The 19,436-nt window shown below is 39.1% G+C and overlaps 1 protein-coding gene across 2 annotated transcripts in view; it reads left to right on the top strand.

Annotated features, from left to right (window-relative positions):
* si:ch73-22o12.1 (nectin-2) overlaps window positions 1-19,436 on the top strand; it is a 121,222-nt gene that overhangs the window by 27,189 nt on the left and 74,597 nt on the right. The gene's annotated exons all lie outside the window — the stretch shown is intronic.

Genomic DNA, 19,436 nt, shown 5'->3' with positions numbered 1-19,436 from the left:
CCAGATGTCACACTGTGATTGTGTGACGCAAATGTCAGCCCTTGGTCATGGTTTTCAAAAGCATGAAGGGAAGATCATTGTTCCTGTGTGAACCTGGTGAAATGAAAGAGATGTTGAATATTGTGATTTTTTTTTTTTCTCCCCTATTCCATCAGTGACAGCCAAAGAGCAGAGCAGCAGTCAAGATAAGAGATTCAACGGGAAATGTGCCAGTGACCGAAATAGGATGATTTTATTTTTGCTTTTCATATGAACGGCACTGAATGGTGACGAGATGATGTAAAGATAAAAAAAATACCCTTTTTATCTTTAGGTTCTCTGAAATAAATCGGTATAGACTAAAATGGTGGACAAAAGATTTTTCTCTTACACTAGGAAACTGAACAGCAGTTAGTGTTTGTGTATTTAGTATTTGATGTTTGAAAAAAGTCTTTCCTAATTGGTTGGTTGTATTTTATTCCATGTTTGTTTTATGGCATTTTAACCAGAAGCACAACAATTAGATAATTTTCTATATTTTAAATTTTTATTTTCTGAATTTTCCTGCTTAATATAATAGATTTAATAAGGAGTCATTTGGATTTCATTTTTTTGGATGTTGGCAACAGGAAGGCAAATGTTTGTCCCTTCATTCCTAATATTTTCATAAGGATATTATTTTTGTGGAAATCTCAAAAACAGATAAAAAAAAAAAAGACATCAGCTGCCTGTGATAACATTTTTATAATTGTTCAACTTGTCATGTCTGCAGAAAATCATTCTTGGTGCAGCGAATAGACCATAATTTTGCGCAACAGTCTTAAAAGATGACTCCTATCTCATAAAAAATTAAAGTGTTTGAGCATTTAAGCTCATTATGCTATTCCTTCATCAAGGTCAGCACAAAGCAGCCTTTTCTCAATTCACCATGTCTAAATAATCCATATGAATTCTGCTCTCTTAACATCAGCTCCTTCCTGCATAGAAAAACGAGTGAACAAGTCAGATCTTCATGGATACATTTATCAGCCACCTCCAGGAAGCTCCTCCATTGGCCATGCTGTGGCTGCACACCTACTGTAACAAACGCCCTCTTTCTGTGATAGCTGAGTTGTGATATGAGGCAGGGTTGGATAATTTCTGCTAAAAGTTGAGACAAAGCAGGTCTTTTAGTGGCGGCAATTGTTCTTTTTTAATCTAATGTCCAAGTTGTAAAAATGTGGTTTTTGGGTCCAATACGTCTCTGACTTTGTTCAGCCTTCTTACAGAGTTTAATCACTACAGGTGGCTTGTTAAGGCAGCGTCATGAGATAGGAAAGAGATGGATATAAACGCTATTTAAAATAAAACTATGTTTGAAATATATGAAATTTGGAAATATCAACAGCGTTATTAGTAATCTTGCATCCATTAAGGTCAAGGAAAGGATTGATAAGAGAATAAAGATGAGGGCTGGTGTTTTAGTAGAGCCATCTGCGCTAACGAAGCTAATCAGTGATACACGACGCCCCAACACTTTTAAAAGGTCAACGCTGCAGTCTTTTTTACCTGTTTTTAAAAGGATTGAAACCCATTTTAAAGTGACTTCTCTCTCTGTAACAGTTTTATAAATGATGTCCGATCACAGCAATGCTTTTGATAGTTTTTTACCTCTGAGACGGAAATGCTTATTTTTATGTAAAGACAAAAAAATTGTCCAAAATCCTGGTTGTACAGTTGGGATTTCCAAGCTGGGTTTGAAGCCTTTATCATTGTGGGAGAGAAAAAATGCATCTGGACAGATGAAGGTTGAAGGAATGGATTTTATTAAAGCTAAAATCCCACAGCAGTCTGCCTTTTCATGCCCTTATTACCTTTATTAGCTGTCCCTGTCTGAGAGCTGTCCAGTGAATGGAGCATACTCTGACAGGTGCTTTCTCTTTTGATGTCAGGGCGAGGAAAAAAATGCTGTCATTTGAGAGGTAGATCCTCTCCCTACTGTGATGACTTCAGCCTGGATTAATTTGTTACCGGAAGGTTCATCTGGATCTGAAGCCATGCTCACATGTGGCACATCTGTAAATTGCTTCGGTGTGATCTCCTGGAAATCTGGGATCAGTGCTGCAGATCCGGCAGCTAATCAGCACTTGGAGCTTACATCCAGTAACTTCAACCTGTGCTTCTCTGTGGCAGCTGGAATATCGCTGCACTAGGGATTTAATCGCTCCAGAAATCCCTTAATGGGAAAACGTTATATGCAGTCTAATTTAAGGGCTCTGAGATAAAATATTGTTGTGAATGAGTGGCTGTGGCTGTGTGTGTTTCAGGCATACAACCGAAATGCTGATAAAGGATATCGAGCGCCACTTTGCCCTATGCTTTTAGATGATAAGATTACAAGGCAAGAGGTTTCTCTCTTTGCACTTTAGCCTCTCCGGTCTCTCCTCACATGGTGGCATACGGCGCAGCGTCAGTGGGAATTTCATAGTAGGGGAATCATCGCTCATTCCCGGTTCCCCTTTGAGGACTGCGCTAATTAGCCGGCGTCTGTGATTAGTTGGCTTGCGTTTGATCTGCTCTGCTTGTCTCCCCCCTCTGTCGAAAAGGCTGCCTCCCTGAGCTGTGATTTGGCTGAGAGGTGCAGCAAACACGCAGGAAACTAAAAGACAGAACCTCAGAGATGTATGCGGTGGCAGATTTTATTTTTCCAAGATAGAGAAGCCGGCCTCAGAGACCTGGGATCATACACAAGCAGACAGCTGCACACAAACACTCATACTGTGCTTCATGTTGGGAAATCAAGTCTGTTAATATTTTACTATTGCATACCATGAACTGTGGTTACTTTCGTTTTTAGGGGTTAGCTTGTCAGAGAAATTCCCCTGAAAATCCAGAAAAGGCAGAGCAGGCAGGGTGTGGGCGGCTGGCTGGAAAGTGGACTTCCTTAACCTTGGGTGATAACTGCTAAAGATGGCTGAATTATGAATGTAATTAAATCTGGTCTTCTCCCTTCACTCCCCTTTTGGGTTTGGTCTCAATAGCAAATCACAGTGTGTGGGGGGGGCGCCCATGCTGCGTTTAATATAACACAAAAAAAGGAGAAAGTCTTTGGTGCGTGACACAGCACTGGTCCAATTACACACAGGCTCTGATATTGAAGGGCTCATCTGTCCTTGAAGCCAGACGCTGGAGCAAAGTAGGACCATCTCTCTGTTTGTGCCTCCATACATCTATCCTTCACTTCCCCAATCCTCGGACTGTCACTCCGCCTTAAGGGGCAGGTAATAAACAAAGGCAGCCTCAACCTGCTGTAATAACCGGCTGATAGGAGACCACTCCAGCACCCGTGGCGGTCCCTGCGAGTGTTTGTTTGTTGTCCTGCTTTTTATGCTCCTTCACAAGGGACTTTATTCTACTGAGAGGGTGATCACTTCTAGCCCCAGTGTGTCTATAAAGCTCGGTTTAACCCTCTTCTTTTATAATCTAAGGATATGGTTCTTTTTTGTGGTTAAGAATACCACTGGTTGAGATTGGGTTGTCTGCTGTGGAACTCGGAAAAAATTATGGTTTTTTAGAGTACATTTATGTAGCGGAAAAATAACCAGGAGCAAGTGGATCTGGCTATCTATAATGTTGTTTTAATGCTATTGAAAAAGCAGTGGGGTTTTCTAATTTATAGGCTCAGTAGCCACTGCCCAGACTGAACTACTGTTGACAACATAAACTAACAAAATAAAATTCTCAGCTTTAGAGAAGACTTTAAAAGAAGTTTTGTGTTCTTTTTTTGTGAAAAAACTAATGGGATGCAAACCATCAGAAGTATTTAAATGCAACTACCATGAAAATTTATTGTCAAGGAGGCCATGTTTCTCTGCAGTCGTTTTTTTTCCTATCCTTAAATTTGAAAATAAAAACTTCTGGGTATAAAGGAATTAAAAATACATATTTAATCCCTTCACTAAAATGAGCAGGGACAATGGTCTATATTTAATTTATAATGCAAATACTTCCAAACATTCCTAACATGCAGTCAGTTTACTGCTAGACGAGGACTTGCATTGGCAGGGTCTTATGTTAGCGCTCAGGTAGCCCATTTCCTCGTCTGCTTCAGTTTAGCACTATTGTTGTAAAGGTTTAAAAGAGTATTCAGTAATGAATATCCCAGGTAAGGTGTGTCTGGTCCTCATAATGTATTTTTCAGGCTTTTCCTTAGCAGCATATAGCATAGAATAATACACTGCTGCCCCTCTTCCATGTGTTGCTGTGCATTGTAGGTCAGCTGGCTGAAAAAGGTTTGCCATCTTTAAATATGTGTAAAAGTAATTATTTAAGACACCTTATATTTGATTAGGGAACTGATTTTGGAGTTCTTCCAAGTTTCAGCTACCTTTATGGTAACCTGATATGCTGTTAACCATTAACAAACAGTCATTCAGTGTCAGCAATTGTATCTCAACAGCTTATGACTAAGCAGGTTTCTATGGGAAAAGAATAATCCCTCTCTCACTCTGGCATTTCTAAGATAATGTCCTGAATCAGACTAGGAAGTTAAATGGCTTGAAAGAGATATGACTATAAAGCAACAAAGAAGGAGGCCTGAAGATATATAACAAGGTAACAGTTTTTAAACTATAATCTGTTTAGCATTGAGCAGTAAACTTCAGAATAAACAAAAATAATTGATTCAACTAATATGCACCTGTTAGTTACTTTTTGCCCTTTAAAGAACACAAGAAAGTTATAATATTCTGTGACATAAATGTAATTAAAATATAAATGACTGATACCTTTAGTGGGTGTTTTTATCAGTCAAGGCAACAATAAACATAAGTTAATTTTAGATATCGCCAGATTGATTAATAATGTAACTTGATCTTTGTTACTATTTAAACTAAATCTCAGCTATTGCAACGTCTTGAAACTCTCCAGAGAGATTGTTCTTTATTATTCACTGGGAGGCTTAAAATCACTCTATCATAAGGAAATTAGTGTGTAATTGGTTTTGGACTGAAAACTTATTCTACTTGCATGCTGGAAATCTTTAGAAAATGAAGGCGTCTCAGATATTTTCGAAGTTTCTAAAGAGAAAAATGTCAACCTTAAAGCAAAATAGGGCTTTTGATAAAGCTGTTGATAAAGCAACTAAATTATCACCTCATTGCACAATTCTTGGTACAGTAGTTTATTTCACAATTATTGATCAGTCAGGCTAAAGAAAAATCTATCTGAAGGCCCGGCGCCCTGGCGAGGGGGATGTATTGACCTGCACACAGCCCCTGTCACAAAAACAGCCGGTAAATGACAGTAAAGTGATTTCAGATTGTTTCTGCACAGGCACATTATGGTTTTAGCTCGTCCCAGTCTTCACAGGAGCTCGTGTAATTAACCAGCCAGAACGTTTACCAGCTACATCTACAGAGTGGGTCTAACGAGAAAACGTCACCACAGTGAATGGGATCTAATTGGGGCAAAATTAATTCCAGTTAAACAATCACTTATAGAAGGATGAAAGGAGCATTAATGGTGAAGCGCTGCCAGTTGTGCAGTTTTTCTTTTCCCACTATTAGAAATAATTTATGAAGGCTTTTTGACCTTGTCCTTTTTTATCTGCAGGTTTAATGGCTTATCACTCCTCGACAGAAACAGACGGAACAGTATTGTTCTCAACTGTATTCATTTATTAGATTGCTCTGTGGCTAACTAATTGTGCGTGCTCTGCATCGCTCTGTAGACATTTTCATTTACTTTTCATCTTTTTTGTAGACTTTTTAATTATACGTTTTTATGATAATTGACGTTTTCTGCCTGCTTTTCCATCCCCCATGTATTGTTTTACCTGAAGAGTTCCCATTCCTGCAGCCTGCCACATCTTTTTACCTTCTTCAATATAATTGTGTTTAACATGCTAGCTTCAGGGTAAATATCAGGTTATGCTCCCCGTCTTTTTTGATCTGTCTCCTTGAGCTGCAATTTTGTCTATCAGTTGTTCATTCAGTCATCTATCAGCTTCAAAACAATACACAATGTTCCTGGGGCAAGTTGTCATAGTGACTGCTCATCAGAGAGTAATCAAAGTTGATCTAAACATTATGTACAAAGGGAGGAGAAGGAGGCAGGGCTGGGAAGTAACCCAGAGTAAAAGTTCATCATGTTTCTTTGTGGCGTTAATAAAGCCTGAAACCTCTTTTCCTTTCTGCATCAGTTTCATTCCCTCCCCCTGTCAGGAACGCCTTCTCCTTCCTGCTTTATGCCCAGCTGATAGGTGGAGGGTGTTGGTTTCATCCATCCTGCCTTTTTTTCTGACTTGAAGACAAAAGGCTATTCCCCACCAGCCCCCCCCCCGGCTGGCTGCAGACCCGCTGGAAGATAACTTTGAAGCATACAATGCAGCTGCACTAATATACAAAGAATGCCTTTTCTTTAACTTTTAATTGCTTTGGTTATCTTTTTTGTCACTCACTCATGTCCTTTTGTTCTTTTTTCCCCTACATCCTGCTTGCCTGATGTTTACTAATTGTTGCTATCTTCCTGCCTTAATGTGGCTCCATTTGTTTTTTTGTAATTCAGAGGGAGTCATGTGTTTCCATTGTGCTTTGAAAGTGCAGGTGGATTAATCAGATATTCTATCCTCTTTACAGTTGGAGCAATTAACTGCAGAGCTCTACTGAGATGAGTCACAATCACGATGAATCCTAATAACTCTGATGTTAGTTATACCTTTTAGATTGGTATGAGATAGTCAAAGTGGTACGAGATACTATCATAGTTTCACTGTTAATGACTGATTAGAGATTTTTTGAGTGTTTCCAAGTCTCCAGTTTTTATAGAACCTGGACCTCTTAAAACAAGTTTATAAGAATTTAGCCTTTTAAGAACTGATACAAAATCTGACATTAACATAGAATCTTTCTTTTTCTGGTCTTACTGTTGTGTGGAGTCATTGACAGAAGAACCTCGGTTACACAAAAAAGGTTTCAACATCAGATCTGAAAAAATTGCCAAATCATAGAAAACCTAAGGAAGCATCTTTAGCCTCTTCAAATGGCAATGCGGTGTTTAATATTATAAATACTAGGTATCTGTGTTTGTTCCTTTTTATAATTTTGAATCTCAACTCAGCAATGCTTATAAGTTGCCATTCTAATGGATAGAACTTGGTAAATTGAATCAGCCTTCCTGTTATCTATTAAAAGCCTTGCTCTCCCCCACCGAGCCCCAATTAACAGTAGAAACATATAAATATTTAACATATAAAAATGTCCCTTTTCTGAACTGCTTCAATGCTTAATCTTACAAATCTTGCAGATGCACAAACTGCTAACTTTGAGCCATCTTCTGTTACTAACTGCATACACAGTACAAACTGTTGGCCCTATGTGAGTAAAGGGAATTTTAATTGGCCATTTGTCCAGATGAGGCTGAGTTTGAGTATAATATGACAAGCTTCTTTGTTGGTTAGGGCTCCCATCACGATGAATCGGCCACGATTTAAACCCGTTTCCGGGGAAGATACATTTCAAGCCTCCTTCTTGCTGTTTCTTCCTAATCATAAGTGCAGCTGCTAGAGTGAAGCTGATCATAATCAGCGGCACTCTAGCTTGTTTACACATGAGACCCAAGGCAGTTCCCAAGAACCTTAACAGCCATGCGCCTACACAAAAACATTAGCTGACTTTGTTGTTGTGGTTCTGTTTTAGAATATAGGTTTTATAAAATATTGAATTTACACTTTGCATTTGTTGCTCCTCTGTTGTTGGTCCACACAAATGTCTTTTTTCCCCTCTCTTCTGCTATTACAATCTGTGTTGATTCTTTGTTCGACTGTGTGTGGATGTAGCCTTAGCCTGGCCAATGCAACTCCATTCTATGATATGCCACTTTTTCATTTAGCTTTTCCAATTTCCCCCATATAAGTGATGCTTGGAATCTCGACAATCATCCTAACTTATTTTTAGAAGCGGATAATGCACAGAAAATAATCTGGGCTAAAATCTGGAGTCCAGAATATATATGTCAAATACTTTAAATGTTTGGGACTGTAGAAAGGATAATATCTCAATTTGGAGCTCTTGACATAACATAGCAAAGCTACCGGTAAGTAGTCTATGTCTACTTTTCGAATATCTAATTCTTATATGAATCCCTCAGATTATCCAGAGTCATCAGTTAATCATAATATTGCCACACTCCGACTTGTTTGTTTGCTTGTGATGCTTCCTGACCTTCTGCCTCCCATATGGTTGTCATTGATTTGGAAACCTGCTGCTTGATCGTCTGACAGACAGACTCCGTCTCTGTTCCTGTATCACTCAGAGACCAGCGGCCTCCCTCATAACAGGTCTGCTTTTTAATCCTTCAATGTGTGACATAAATTAGTCTGGTGTACAAATGAGTCTTGTTGGTGATTTCGACTGAAGCGTGCCTCAGCTGGAGGCAAAGCAGGTGCAGAAACCTAAGGTGAAATAGAGGGGATTGGGATGGAAACACACAGCTGTGTTTGAGTCCAAGGATTAGGTGGAAGCGGAATCCCTCACACTTTTTTTTTTAATTTGCAGAGAGAATGATCACACCCTGACTGAAAATATCCTCCGACACCTCAGTAGACTCTCATCCAAGTGTTGTTAGGCAGGAAAAAATAGGACGCATAATCACATTATGTTAGAGGCTGACTGACATGCCGAAGAAAGGCTGTATACATGCTGAAAAGATGAGAGGGAGATAGACAGATGCATGCGCTGTCATATTGGGATTTTTGTGGAAGCACCTGACACTTGTAGCTTTTCCTGATCTGTTATTTTTGTGGTGAGATGCTTTCAGACTGGATGTTCAAGCACAACGGGATGTACTTGAAACGCTTTCAGGGAAAGCCATGCAATGGATCTTTTGACTCATAAGAGAGAAGACAGTTTCAGAATGAAACCTGGGTAACAGATAAAGATATTTCTGACACTGACCGTGCACTTATAAGAAAAAAAATTAAGTCTCCATTCCTGAGATTTAGATTTTATGCCTGCAAACTGACTGCAGATCTGCTGCTATCGCCATCCGTCTCCAGAACCCAACTTTAGATGCAGTGCTAAAAAAAATCATGCCCACTCCAGTTACCATGAGGAGTGATAGCAAACGCTGCTGGGATGAAGAAATCAGGCAGGAAAAGAACTAGCAGAGGAAAAAAAATACATATATTGAGGGAAGAGCAGAATGAGCCAGAGGGATGAGAAGGATTTATTCCAAAATGAAAAGACAGGACAGGGGAGGACAGCACTGAGGGAGGGGTGAGTGATACGGAGGGAAGGCAGGGTCCGTGGAGGTAGAATGATGTGCACGGCCCAAAAACAGACAAAGCAGAACCAGGAGCCGCAGGGAGCCGGGTGTCTGTCAGCCAGTAAGTTATTCACTCACTCGTTCACTGGGCTGTCGCCGTGGTGATGGAAGGATTGTACAGAAGCAGACATTTGTTTGTCAAAGGAGGGTTGTGTCCTCTCTGTCCAAGGTGGACAACGTCATGCCGGCAGGACTAGACTGACTGTGAGCGTGCTGCATAAAATCATATGATATTCATGAAGGCATTTTGGCTTTTTGTTTTAGTCCACTCTGCTACTTTCTGCCATCCTTGACCATCTCTCTCTCACATGTTATGTCTTTCAACCCTTCATTCTTTTCTGAGTAAGCTACAGTATAGATGTTGGTGTTTATTAATAATGAAGAAGTGAGAGACGATGGAGGGGGAGCCCTTTTCTTTCGTTCCTACTCCAGAATGAATAATTCACCTGTAGAGGAGAGGAGAACCTCTCCATCATGCGTGAGTTTCTTCGGCTCTGGATGTGGTTTTGCTTTCCTAGCAGTTGTACGTGTGGAAACCTGTTTTGTCTCTGTATGACCACAAGTCCCTTGAATCCCCTGGGTGTTTTGTGTTCCTCTTGGGTTGGCCCATGCTAAATCATTTACGGATTGTGAATCTTGGTGGTTGCTGGATTTATAGGCCTGTTGCAGTCTGCAGCTGTCTATCTTGGATGGGTCCAATTATTTTCCCCCGATTCTATTTTCTTTTATGAATTCTTTTTAAATGTTTTTTTTTTTCTTCAAATCCAGCATTCGGCTTTCTGCATTCTTTATTTTTTTTATTTTTTGGACTGGTCTGACCTGCAGCTGGCCTGTTGAGAAATAGTTTTTGTTATTGACGGGTAATGGAAGTGGTTAGTCCACAGAGAAGGATGTTTTGAAGGAGCTTTTAGTGTTACACTGGTAGACCATCAGAGCTGAATGTTTCGAAATGCCCAGTTTTTATTCCTTTCCCATAATCACTGTAAAGGCTTATGATTTTTATCATTGGGATAATTACAAATATCTCCAGATCTTAATCAGTCCAGTTGTTTAGACAATCTCCAGTCCATCGTTCTTCCTGATAGTCCATCCTTGATTATCCATCTTTCTGCTAGTCTAGTTTCATCCATTGCTCTCTCTGATGTCGAGCATTCTTTCATTAATTGTTTCTTTTATCCATCCGTAATCCCTCCAGCTGATGTTCTTTCTGTCCATGTATTCCATCTGGTCGTTTTTTTATCATTAATTATTGTGACCATTCATTTGTTCTGTCTTTCCATCCATCTTTTCATCCAACCATCTATCCTTTCAATATTCATCGGTTTGTCCTTCATCCATTTTTCTAATTATCAGTGAATATTTAAGTTTTTGCTTCTATCCTGCATTTTATCTGTTTGTCCATTCATCCCTCTGATGGTCCTTTATTTATGTCCTTCAACCCATCCATCCATCCATTGTCGGCCTTTAATTTTTCATTGTTTCTTTGTCAATCTTTTTGACCCATAATGTCAACATTTGCTGTTTTAATGAACCATCCATTTACTGTCCACGTTATCTGATTAATGTTTTACTGATTCACAACAGTCTCCAGTTTAGAACAGCACAACATTGGATGCTATTTACGAATATAACTGTGATATATCAGGTGTCATATATGCCTGTTTTTGTAATTCCTCCCTGTTTCATCTGTTCTTTCTACACTGTCCTCAAGACTCATTGAATCTCTGTCAAACTGATTTAATAATGCACAGACATATAGAAATGCAAGTTCATAACACAAAATATAGTAGCTAACAATGATTCATTACACTTCTTGGCTATATAATATTTTATACACTAATGTAATGATGATGTATTGGTGATTTGTTTCTCAGAATTAGTTCAGATCTGTTTACAGTGTTTAGAAATAGTCAGTCGGTCCAATCACCCACAGTTTCACTGTTTGTGTTCCATGACTTTTCAGGAACTCCTCTTCCATTTTTAAAATGTGTTCTTTAAGATGGGTCACAGGTGGATTGAATGGGAAACGTGTTTCAACCCTGTGTTAAACAAAGGTTTTTGGGCTAGTCTAGGATGGAGAATGCTTTGAGTGTTTTTCTTTAGTTAAGTTTTTAGTAGTTTTGGGAGGAAGAAATTAGACCCTTGTTTAAATTCTTGTAAATATTCCCGTTGGGTGTCTCTCCTGACGTTGATGCACTTAATTGAAATGGCAAATGCTTATTTTTGCAAATGATATTCGCTCAAGTCCTCGGGCGTGTTTGTTATAAACAGGCAGCTAAACAGGAATGCACAGCAGTGTGCAGATGCATGTGAATATGTGCAGACACACACACTCATACCTCCTGGTGCAGATCTCTCCTCCAGCTGTTCATTTCTCCTTGGCACTTTGAAGCCTGTTCATGTCTCCCAGTGTCCCTCCCCCTGATCCCCTCTTTCTCCTTCACTCCCCTTCTGTCACATTTCATGCATTTCTGCTTCCTTTCCTTATTTCTGCCCACTCTTCCTCTTTACTCTTGCACTCAGTCTGTTATCAAATATTTCATCACTGTGAACAAAGTGAGATGACATCCTTTTTTCTATTTGTTTCACTTTATATTTCCCCTCCTAAATTCTTCTTGCATCACAAAGATTTATACTTCACATCTACTGCATGCAACCTAAATATAACCTTAAACCTTTTATTTATTGGCATTTTGCTGTGCTTCTTTTTTTCATCTGTACTGTCTATACACCAAACTCGCCACTATCTGTGATGATTTTGATGTCCATTTCCAGTGATAACTTTAAAGCCTTTGAAGTGTGCCTCTTTTATCAGACAAAGTGGCTTTTGACTCTACTGATCTGTAGAGAGGGAGGAAAAAAGCATATGGCAGGAATGCATTATTATAGGATGTCATTGGAGAACCTCTAAAAGTAGCCTTCCTATATGTTATTGATTAGAAAAAGCCCCATTAAAAGGTCAATGGGAATTTGAGAAGCATCTCAAGTCTTCATTTCCTGGTTTTATTCTTGGCTTGTCAAGCCGCTTCAAACTGTAAAATCTTAGCTACATCCAGAATCTGCTCGGCATATCAATCCCTCCGCCTCTAAATATGTGCAAGCCTGCACAGGCTGCATATGCACGTTAATTAGTTATCAGTTTTTGTGTGTGAAAGCCAGAGTAAGTGCTGTCGTCTGATGGGAGTGACTGACAGACAGAGGGTGGCTTCAGACCGATGATTTTACAGACTACAGTTGATATCTGCGATTAGAACAGACCAATAATGGTTTAAACATGACACACAGCAACTGCAGTATCTGCTTTTGTTAATAACAATGGAAACATCACACAGAAGTCAGTCACACGGGTAGCTGCATCGAGTGGGAGGCATTATTAAACAAAGTGTCAGAAAGCACACTTATACCAGCTTTAGCGGTGAGCATTTCTGACAGTTTTGACTTTTTAAAGCTCAGTTGAGTGGCCAGTTCCCCAAATTACAGCCACACGAACTGTAATGTTGCAGCATGTCAGTCAGTGATTGAGAGAAGCGATGAAAAAGGGGCAGAAATAAGGCGGTCCAAAACTGCTTTCATTTCAATCACTTAGCACAAGCGATTGGAATGAAACCTTTTCTATTATCCTGTTAGTTTTTTGGTCAGTACATGTATTGGTTCTGTTCAGAGTCTCGACAAAAGTTACAGACTGAAACTTTACATTAAAAAAAATGTAATCGAAAGTACACGCGTTTTAGTGATGTTTAAAAGAAATCTTCCTTTACTTTATGTGTCATCTGTTTTTAGTGTAAATATTAGCAACATGTGGGTTGAGGTTGAAGTTAATCAGCATGGTTAATCCAAGCAGAGAAATGTCAAGATGGCATTCAGTTAACCAGTGGCAACCTTATATTTCCACTCAGCCTCGACCTCGGCCCCAAAGTAGAAATGTTTTACTGTTGGGATACAACTTTTTCATTTCCTAATTTTGATTTTCAAGGGCGTTCCAGTTTAAAATTAAGACTGGAATGTTGGAAATATAGCTCTGTAATCTACATGTGAATTCAAATGTGTAGAAAGGCTTTTCCTAAACAGCCTCAACCTTGTCTAACTGATGAGGTGTTAAGACAAGAACTTGAACTTGAAGATTTTAAATTGCTTTTTAATTATTTGAAGGAAAGGGGAATAAAGAGAAAAAATAAAAATAGTCTCACTGTTGGCCAGACCAAACTACAAAATGGCATCACTGAAATTTTATATCAAATTATAAGATGAAAGGTGGAGTTCTTTGCTGGTTAAAGTCGGGACCAGACAGGCAAAACGTCAGCTTTAACTCTCTGTTCTTGATATATCCCAAAGATTACATGAAAGAGGCAGGTTTAGTAGGACATTGCTCTGGGGGAGGATGGCTAAGCTCATGTAAACCTTTAAAAAAATAAGCTATATAATCTGAAAATCCATCCTGAAATGAAGAAGCCCATGTAGAAAGACCAATTTGTTCCTGTTTGAGCGGCTGCATTGTTCTGAGCGCGCTCCATACTTGCAGAGAGTGGCTTACACTGACCTAGCTGTGAAGTAATAAGCGCACAACACTTTTTAGTCGGTGTGCCAACAAACGGGATTCTTCTGTTTGAAGGTAGTTTGTGTTGATTTGAAAAGACTGAATCTACCCCCATACTAATTTAATGAACATCTCTGATATAAAATTTGATGTCTCTTTTAAAATGTCTTGCTTGATTTATAACGGTCTCAAAACAATTTAAGCTGCACTGCACAGAACTACAACTTTATTAAAAATCTTGGATTAGAATCATACTCTTAATGCCAGTTTCTCAGAAAGCACGAAATTGCACATTGGGAGCTTTTCAAAGCTCTGTTTGGCAGAACTGCTATTTAGAAACCACTTATATTCAAGGCAGAGGCTGTTGCAGTTGGAATATAACGCAGCCTCTTGAACAATGAATAAGCAAAAGAATCCAATGAATTGCCCATTGCGATTTCTCTTCAAAACTAGTTATTTTTCTTAGATGTTCAAGGATGCATTGAGCCCACGGTTTGTTGCTTACTCAAACTATGTAGTAAATAAGTAATATGCACACTCCTTGCAAGTTTGCATGAGGCTATGAGTCATTATAGACTAACTTTTCCTTGAGAATATATTATCTTCCTTAAGCTGCTCACCATACTGCCTGTATCAAACATTCGTCTGCGGTGCATAGTGTGAATGCTACAAAAAGAGGAATAAGAAAATAATAGAAACAGAGAAATTCACACAGACCTGTGAGAATAATGAAAAGTGCAGAATGCTTACTGAGACAGCTGTGTGCTAGAGAGGCCAAAGAAAAACACACCCACATTCTTTCTCCGGCGCTCCGTCTTAGACACGCTCGCACTCTCACACAATGGGCCGGTAGGAAGCAATCTTCAGGAACATGAAGAGCGGGGGGGACGCTTCATTGTTGCCCAGCTGACAGTGCATACATAGCTGGTAGCTTGATGAAATGGCAGAGTCACTGAGCTCTGAAGGCCATTAGATAGTTTAGTTGATGGCTTGCACTCCCTGTCCCCCCTGACCTTGGTGCTTTTCTCCGGTATTGCAGGGATCAGGCAGAGGACATGAATGCTACTAGGCGCCGGTCTGCCAGGCAGCGTGGCAGGCGGACACAGACTGATAAGCGGATGTTTGGTTTTATAAGCCACGGCTGGCTCAAATGGGATGATGAGCAAATTAAGATTTTTTTTTTTTTTTCCCTCTCTCTCCCTCTGCTCCTTATGCCAATGCAGAGTTTGTTTGTTTCTTTCTATACACTGTGATTGATCATTAGAGGTGGGTTTCCACTACAGATTTATTTACTTTCCCAGGTAATTGGGTTTGGGTTGTGTCATTATTTACCCCAATTTATTCCACTACAAGGAAACAAAATTGGATAGATCCGTTTTTCTCCCTTTTAATTTTAAGTCTTTTTCAAGTAATTTAAAGTTATGACTTATTAAGTGATACAGTGTAATTCCACAGAGAGAATCATTGGCTTTAATTTTAGAAAAGTTTTGTTCAATACAATTCGATATATTCCTATTTCTATTATCAGAAAGGATGAGGTCAGAGACCCATTCTAAAAATCTACCCTTCCTGCTCTGGTAGGAAGATGGAACATTTGCATCTTAACTCAGCTTTTATAATGTTATATATTTAATATTTAAAAAACTCAGACATTCCATGTATTCTTTGAGCTTCAAACTAAACATAAAGTTTTGAAAACTTAATTTTCATGTATGCATTCCTGCATTATAAACTCTTAACACCGTTATCAACAGTTTTCTGGAAATGTAACTAGGTCTCGTTAAAGAATTGTTTAAGTACATGTTATTAGAAGCACATTTATACAATCCTATATGCCATTTTCTTTTTTTAAGTTTACCCAATTAATGCTGCGTTGGGACACATTTTAATTGCCAAGATAAATATCTAAATATAAGAAACATGGTTATATGTTGAATTGACTTAATTCTTCCTTGGAGTAGACTTGAAGAGGCAAACCGCTATGATGGATACCCAGATCTAAACATGAACACCATGTTGTAATCCCCAACATAGAACGCCCTGCTGTACACCCTCTTCTAGATTTGTTTAGGATGTGTAACACTACACCTTTATGTTTGGTTCAATGTGACTTACATAGATTAAGAAGTGGAACCTTTGTTACATAATTCTTATAGTTTTACCCCTAATAGTAATGCAGTTTATTTTCAAATCTGAAGCCTCTTTCTGACAAACAGAAGCCAGACAAGATGTCTTCATCATTAACTGTCTAAATGTACACAAGAAGCAACCTGGGTGAAATGAAGGGTCCGGAAATTAAGATGGAGCGGAGAGAAACGATCTTGGTGGTGTAATGGGGACGTGGCTAAGTTCACTTCATGAGTCCACCCTGAATCAATTTCCGTGCTCTTTCTCTTCCACCCTCATCAACCATCAACTCTCCATTTTAAGCCGCCCTTTTCACTTCTTTCTCTTCCTCTCTTGCAGACGTCTTTGTCCCTCAACTGTCTCCTATTAACCTTGTTTACCGCTTACAACGCCTCCTCTTTCCCTCAACACATTCTCTTTTCACTCTTTTTACATCCTCTATTCCTGGCACCAACATTCACACCCTCTCATCTTCACTTTCCTCGCATCCATCCTCCGTCACTTGTGCATTCCCAGGCGTTCTCTCTCTCTCTTTCGTCTCATCATTTTATCCCTCTATCCTTCTAGCGCACGCCCCTCTCAGACTCATTTTCCCCTCCACAGATGAACGGTGGGAAATATGGCAATGTCAGCGTGACCAGGCAGGAGATCAGAGTGAGAGGACTATGTTAATATGGCAGGGCTGTCACAGCGCCATTAGCATAAAAAGTCTGTGTGCACGCACATCATGTGGGTGTTAAAGACATAATGATAGGTGACAGTACTTAGGTTGCTGACATCTAACTACTTGAGGAGGTTGAAGAGTGCAGTTTTTGGATCTGGATGCGTTCGCTTTTACATGATGGTGTTTATTTTACCTGCAGGCACTAGGGCTTTGGTAAAGTAGAGCAGAAATGACTCTGTTTCTGGCCTTGCTCTCCTCCCTGCTCTTTTTTTTGTCTCTCTCTCACTTGTTCTCCCTTTTCTTCTTCTTCCCTCATTTACCCTTGAACTGTCTTTTATTTTCCCATCGTTCTCTTTAGTTCCTTCTGTTAAATGTGGCCCCTTCTCTCCAAATATTTATATTTGCAATTACTTTTCTCAAACATAGCCTTGCTTCAAATTTTTCTAGGATTTTTTTGTTCATATTCATACTTCTTGAATCATCTTTATTTTGTCAAACTCTTTAAATTTTCAGGATTTTCTTTTCTTGTTTTTCTTATTTTTTGGGGGGGGGGGCAATGGGCTGTTGTGAAGGTTGAGGCTGTATAATATTCATTTCTCCGGAGGCTGTTGGAGTCTAAGGCCAGCCTGTCTCTCGTCTCCGCTCTGACGGGAGTTGATCTGTGTTGTGTCTCCTCTCGTTGCATCTGTATGACTGACACGGACCTGCCTCCACGTTGACCCCACATTGGTTTGTGTTTGTGGATGTTTGTGCATCTTGGGTGTGCGCTCTGCTCTGGTATTTGCACCAGAGGAAAAACATGCCAAGACGTGAAACATTTTCATTGTTGAACAGTTGCTCTGTTCAAAATATTTACCTGTTAACTGAGTAGGAGATGAGGGTATCTACGTGTTTTGTTTTTTTTTGTAAGGTTTTGAACGCCATTTTAAATTTCATCTTATATTCCCGGTGAAATTATGATTTTTTGTTAATTTATATTATAAACCTTAACTTGAACCCATGATAAAAAAATAACTATATAGTAATGTCAGTGCAGTAGCAGTATGTTCTTGCATGCAGGATCTCTCTTTGTATTTACAATAGCCTGTACAATTAAAGACAGCTGCTCAACTATCACTTAGGGAGAGGTTCAGTTTGAGTATCATGGAAATCTACCAAAAAGACAAAGTCAGTATTAAGAAGAGGATAAGTTGGTGCATGTTTTCCCCATTAGATTACTAACTGGATACATAGCACTGCCTGCCGTGACTAATTTTGAGGTATAAATCTTTCATGGAGCTTGTTAAGTATTGTATTGTGACATTTTCAGATTTGCACAGATAGCTGTAGCTGTATCTGTCACAAGCTTTAATGTACAGCTAAGCTCCAAATTATCTATACACCCCCATACAAGTTTTTTTTTTTTTTTTTTTTTTTGGACAAAATGTCAAAATATCAGTGGAATGAAGCTTCTTGTCTTTGAGATTTGAAGACCTCTTTGCCATCACCCTAATCTTCAACTTTCAAGGCTTCTTGATCAGATTTAAGTCTGGAATCATATCTGGGTTGCTCCAAAGCATTATTGCTTACAGTGAAAAGAAACATGTTGGTTAAAAGGGTGGATTACTTAAGCTAAATCCTTGATTTATTGGCTTCAGTGTCATACTTACTGCAGATCCCCTTTTAGTTCCACCTTCAACCCAGAGAATAATTTAAATAGGATTAAATCTTTTTAACTCTGTCATTTCACTCACATTAGTGAAATAATTTGGTTGAGCAAGTCTGTTAAAAGACAACTTTTACTGATTTATTTCAATTTGTAGCGAGCTTTTCATGTAGTAATTTGCATGGGTTAAACACAGACTAAGATATGAACACCTAAGGCCTGATTTACATGACAATATTTAGCTAAAAACGGAAAAGCTTTGTTGCGTTTCCGTAGTTTGTGTACACCCCAGCATATTTTCTTTAAATGAAAACTGGTTCCAGAATATCAGGTTTAGAAAATATTTTGGTCTCCATTGTCATGTAAACAGGAAGAACTGAATCTTCCTGTCCGGGAAGTCCTGGGACATGTGCAGAATGAATAAGTGGTGGCACCTTTTCGAGCAGGGAGTATTTATGTGTATTGGCATTAGAATGCTGATTGATTAGCTGCAAAACTCAAATCGCTATATGAAACATATGAGTAGTAAACTGTATTAAAGTGCTATTGGTAAACCAGTCTAGATAAATCTATTTGTCAATACGAGGGATCATTAGTGTAATAAGGTGTAATTTTCATTCAATTTTCTCATTTTCTGCTCTATGGAGGTTCAGCTTCTAATTATACAAGGTGATCTGATCATAGTTAGACCACTCTTTAATCAATTGATTTGAAAAATATAATGGCAAAATCTATATATTTCTGCTGTTCCTCAGAGTTTTTACCCAACCAGAGATATTCAGAGGAGGGAGTAACATTTTTCACCCCAAAAAGAATCAGAGCTACTCCTAAGGGCTGCTTAGTGGCTGTCCAGAGGTTTCTCTGTGGCTTCAAGGGGGTTGTTTTGTGGTTGCAAATTGGGCTGGCGCTGTGAGAGCTGATGTTATTCTAGGAAAGTCTTGTTTTCCTCCACTTTCCCACTCGTTCTTTCAATCCTAAAACCCTCATCTCCTCCTCTGTATTGATATTTCATATCTCCCCGGAGATGGAAAGATGTGTTGTTCATTGCCTTATCTGCTAGACTGTAGGTTTCAGCTCCGCCTCAGCATTGGGCTTTGACACAGCCCAAACTGGTTGAACTGGTCTTGCAGGTATTCGTGTTTCTCTTTCGGTGTTATGTATCTGTAGCTTGTTAGCAAAACAGA

The sequence above is a fragment of the Cyprinodon tularosa genome, unplaced genomic scaffold, assembly GCF_016077235.1.
Source record: "Cyprinodon tularosa strain WSP-4 unplaced genomic scaffold, ASM1607723v1 ctg2, whole genome shotgun sequence".
In the NCBI taxonomy this organism is placed as follows: Eukaryota; Metazoa; Chordata; class Actinopteri; order Cyprinodontiformes; family Cyprinodontidae; genus Cyprinodon; species Cyprinodon tularosa.
The sequence above is the reverse complement of the archived record's forward strand: the minus strand, read 5'-3'. Positions and strand labels throughout refer to the sequence as shown.